Raw genomic sequence first — 5,000 nt, 5'->3', positions numbered from 1 at the left:
GGCACCATACCTACCTACCACAAAAAAGGCATATAGAACTGGCCCCCTTTTACTGTGAGTCTTGTACTGCAAACAAGAGGAAATTAGATTTAAATTTGGTTTAGTAAATGTAAAAAAATCTATTTGTCATCATAGCGATTTTCGTCAAACCCTTAAGGATATAAAAAGTTAATGGCAATAAAAATGTAATTTTCATATTTATTAATGATCAGTTCCCTTCTGAGATGATACATAGCCATTAGTTAAACTGAAACTTTGTTTTTCTACTTAGAAGTGAAATTAGAAAATCGAAATTTCACTTGGTGGATTTGGCAGGATCTGAAAGAACGTGTGCTCAAGGGTAACGCTTCAAAGAAGGTAAGGAACCCTGGTGCAAATGGCATAATATCTGTATCTGCGTCTATAGGTGACCCAAACACATAATTTGAATGCTCAGTCAGGGTAACGGTTTGTAGGGTTTATATGGGAAACATGAATTGCAGAAAAAGCTTCGCTAATCCTAGCAGTTTACAGCGAGCAAAATATATAAAATAAACTTGCTCTTACTTCACCTTGTGTCCTTTACTAGAGGCCATGCATTTTCATAACAAAAGAAGCTAGTGCTTTTCCTCATTTAAGTTACATTGTTTAGTTGTAGTAACAAAGATTGATTAAAAGTGAAGTTAATAATTACAACCTGCAAACCTGAGAGCAATGTTCTGGAAGCGATCAACACATGTTTATCATCATCATTATTTAGTCACGTAGGTCAGGTAAAAAGGGCAACTATATAGCCGACGTGGACCTACACTTGCTATGAAAATAATTTAAAGGTAACTTAAAACTAATACTTAACTAATACTTACAGCTAATACAAAAGCATGTACATGCATATTACAAGAAAATTTGATTAAAAATATCAACCATAATTTCTACTTAAATCTAATACTTACAACTACACCAATAAAAAATATATTACAAGAGAGAAGTAGATTAAAAGATCAATAATAAAATAAATATAACTTTAAGCTTCTTAAGGTTATTTTTAAAAGGGGATGGGTTTTGAATAGATCTTGTGTTACGTTGTCTGAAAGATTATTCCAAGTAATTGCAGCCTTAAAGGAATATAGGTACTACGTTAAATTTCAGATCTACATGTAGGCCTGTTTACAAAAACATTCAAACAATAAATTACATTGGGCAGGAGCCCAACAACTAACAAATTTATTTCCTTTAAATCTAGATGGTAGAAGGCACTGTGTAGTAGTTCAGAGACGAAAGGTATAAAAATAATGGAGTGATGGCCACTTTGCACTTGAGAGAACATCTTGGTCTTTTAAATTTCTTGCCCCACTTTCTTGGTACTTTGCGAATTACTTGAGCTGCTCAAGTACTGTATTCAAGGTCCTTAAAGTGAGAACCAGAGCCCCCAACAAGAACACCTTCATAGTAAAGCACACTTGGCAGAACAGTTAGGAAATAAATCAACTCTAGAGCTCAAGCTTCACAGGAAACTAATACGTCTTAAAATTTTAACTTCAGCATTAAAGGACCCAAATGCAACCTACATAATACCAAAAGATATATACTCTTCCTTTAGTGAAAGTTGCCTCAGTCTGCCAGGCTTTCATTTTGACACACCACTCTGATAGTAAAATTTGGCTTCTTTTTTCTTCTCCCAGTATTATTTTAATCTTTTCTGTGTATGGTTGAAATAGATTCAAGGTACAATTGAAGCACGCAAGGTTTGGTAAGCCGGTGTAAAATTTCACAGATTTATCATCCCTAAGCACATCCCGGCTCAGTGTTGAGCTCAGCTCTTTTGAGTCTCTTTTTCTCTTCAAACTTTTTCCTCAAGTATTGTGATTTTCTTCCTACACTCTTCGACTTCCAATATCAGGTATTCATTTTCGTCAGCTGTCAAGTCCATTTGACACTCCTGGCAGCATAAATACGAGTGATGTGGTGAATTTTATTCATGTCAACAAAGTCTCTCTGACGATTATCCGTGGCATTCTTAAAATAAAGCTTTTTAGGACAATGCTTCTTTGCGGAAGACTCATGTTCACAACACTCCATCTGTCGCTTTTCATGACGTTTCACTTGGGCACTGGTTGTTTTCTTCGAGCTCACAAGGTCAAAAATAGTCAGGCAAGCAGTAACAAATTTACGACCTGAAATAGAAACTTTCACATCCATTTCTTCAAAGTGCAAAGAAAAGATCCTTGGATCAACAAGGTTTTCGAATTTTTTGTCAGCTTATTAACAGAAGACCACCCACTTTCTTTGCTGGCAGTGGTCTTCAGGAAAAGCAAAGAACATGAGATCTGATCTATTATGAGTGCCATTTCGGCAAACAGGCACAGCACAATACTTTACCATAGCAATCGCCTATCAAAAAGTACAGAGGACAAAAAAAATCTCACTGAAATCTTTGGCGATTGACGAAGCACATGGCTTGAGTCAATCTTTGCTCTGTTTGTTTGAATCATTAAAGCCCGAGCCTTATTCCCAGAGCCTCGCTTTGGTGAATAAAATTTGGTATCACTCTCTCATGACGAAATACGTTGTTTATCGAAACTGGGCTATGAAAATCGCAAAATTTGAGAGCGATAGTGGATGTGCAGAGAAAAAGTTCACTACAATTCTTAAAATGCATGTGGTCGGTCTGAGATATAATAGTCATTGGAAAAAGGATGAAAAACGTTCTAATACTTCTCTCTATGATTTTTGATTTGATTTTGTTTCTTCATTATGTTGTTTCAAAAATCACCAATTGACCTTTTCAGCAATAGCAACAACATCTTGGATTTCGCATTTCGCACAATCCATGGGCTTGTTAGCCTGGATAGACCACAATGCATCAGGACTCCAGATGGCCTAGCTATTGTGAAAAGGTCAATTTCACTGACTGTATATAAGTCAGTAACACATCCAAACACAGATTCATTACCTTGATTAAAGTCTGCACAATCTGTATGAGTAGGATCAACTAATTCCTTAAAATTGATTGAAATTGAAGCTTGTTCACATCACCCCTTGGCTAATATCTGCACTAACTGTTTTTGCTGGATCAAACACTCTAGGCCCAGGGTTCTCCTGGACATCGTTTGACATTCTCTCAAGAAAAGTGCGTGAATGTCAAGGCCCACAATTTTAGTTAACCATACTCTCACTTTATTCTCACATCTATACCATTGTATCAAGCATTTTAGTGTTGGTACATATGTAAATAGAATACACTGATGTATTAAAATATGTCATGCATAACAATTCTGGCTCCATACTGTTCATTTGTCACACCCATTTTCAAGTTGCTGCATATGTTTTTCGAACACTGTTTCCTCATAAGTAGTACTCGTTATTTCGATCCACCTTTGTTTATTAAAGCCATCCCAACCCATTTGCCACTCACTCATCGAAAACGTGACTTCGATAACCGATCAAAACCAAAAACTGAAAATTTCCAAAAACTATCAAGGATAACTGGATCGAACGCGCTACTCCAGTCACCAAGGGTCAAGAAACGTTGCAGTGCAATGGATGCGGCCTTTGGAACCATTGCACATGCTGCACCAGCATTGACCGACAGACGTATCATGCCGCCGTTCGGAGAGAGGTAGAGTTAGAGTGGAGATGCCGACCCTGCCGGGTTTATGTTTTCAGCACTACAATGGAATGGAGTCAGTCAGTCAGCAAACCAATTACATGAAATTCAGTGAAAATTTATGAACTCACGCTCTTGATTTGAAAATACAAATAATGATCAGTTGAGTCAATTAATGAAAAAAATCTTAACGGTCTATCATTCTGGGCGGATCGGCTCTGGGGCGGATCGACTGCAATTCGTTACAACATCAGTGGCTTCCGGTGCCCGTATCTCACGTTCAATATTGCCTTCTGCTCTTTAAGAGCGAGACTTGCATAACAATACACCCTATTCAAATGCTAATAAGTGGACGGGTATTCTGAAGTTTAGGTCACGTTCAAAGCATGTTAGTTCCACAAATTTTCAAGGATCTGCGCACATATAAATCTAGTTTGTTTACGCTCGAGCATGCATCGCGACTTTCTTAGAGTCGATTTACACGGTACGATTTTTGTCGCACGCAACAAGCTTACGACAGGCCTACGACATGACTTAAGATTGTCGCAGCGTTTTAAGGGCCCACTGACGTATTTTTTGGGGTGCGTTGCTAAGGATGTAATGGTTAAGTAATTTGAGAGAATTTGGCATTATTTTGGTCAGTTTCCAACATTTGTAAGCCAATGACCCGAAATATGACGTCATCATTCCACGCCCATGGTCACGTGACCAATAAAAGAAAACTCTAAATTTGTCTCCATGCTACACAGTTTGGGTATTTAATCGATGGTTTGATAATTTGTATTCGTTTTTGCATCCAGCCAGGCATGGTTTTGTTTTTATTTTGAAAAATGTTCTTTTTAAATACATAAACCATACTGAAATACCCATAACTTTTTCAAAAAAGATGATTTAAAAAATCTATGCTTGGCTATATTCTGTATTTGGTGGTGAAACGTGCCATGTAAAAAAAAAAATAATTCAATTTTAAACAGCCAGAAATTTAGCTTTTTTCGCAAACCGGAAGTCACTTCATTTACGCATGCGCAGTTGATCTGAGAACGAGCTCGAGGAAGGGCGAGGAAAAACCTTCGATGGAAACAACAGTTTGTGCGGTGACTTTTGCTTGCGAGTGGGTTTTCTTGTCAGGTCATGATATGATGACGTCAGTTACCGGAAGTAACATTTCACTTCCTTAGCAACGCGTGAAAAATCCGTCTGTGGGCCCTTAAAACATGTTCTAAAATGCTACGACATTTTTCTGAAGTACACGCCAATCGTAAATCATGTCGTGGGCCTGTCGTAAGCTGTTGTCGCATGCGACAAAATCGTACCCTGTAAAAATGACAATCTTAAGTCATGTCGTAGGCCTGTCGTAAGCCTGTCGCGTGCGACAAAAATCGTACCGTGTAAATCGGCCCTTAAGAAACTATCG

General features: G+C 37.8%; 1 pseudogene; it reads left to right on the top strand.

Annotated features, from left to right (window-relative positions):
* LOC138032034 (chromosome-associated kinesin KIF4A-like) overlaps positions 1-5,000 on the top strand; it is a 37,834-nt pseudogene that overhangs the window by 13,490 nt on the left and 19,344 nt on the right.

The sequence above is a fragment of the Montipora capricornis genome, chromosome 14 (genome assembly GCF_036669925.1).
Source record: "Montipora capricornis isolate CH-2021 chromosome 14, ASM3666992v2, whole genome shotgun sequence".
Lineage (NCBI taxonomy): Eukaryota > Metazoa > Cnidaria > Anthozoa > Scleractinia > Acroporidae > Montipora > Montipora capricornis.
The sequence above is the reverse complement of the archived record's forward strand: the minus strand, read 5'-3'. Positions and strand labels throughout refer to the sequence as shown.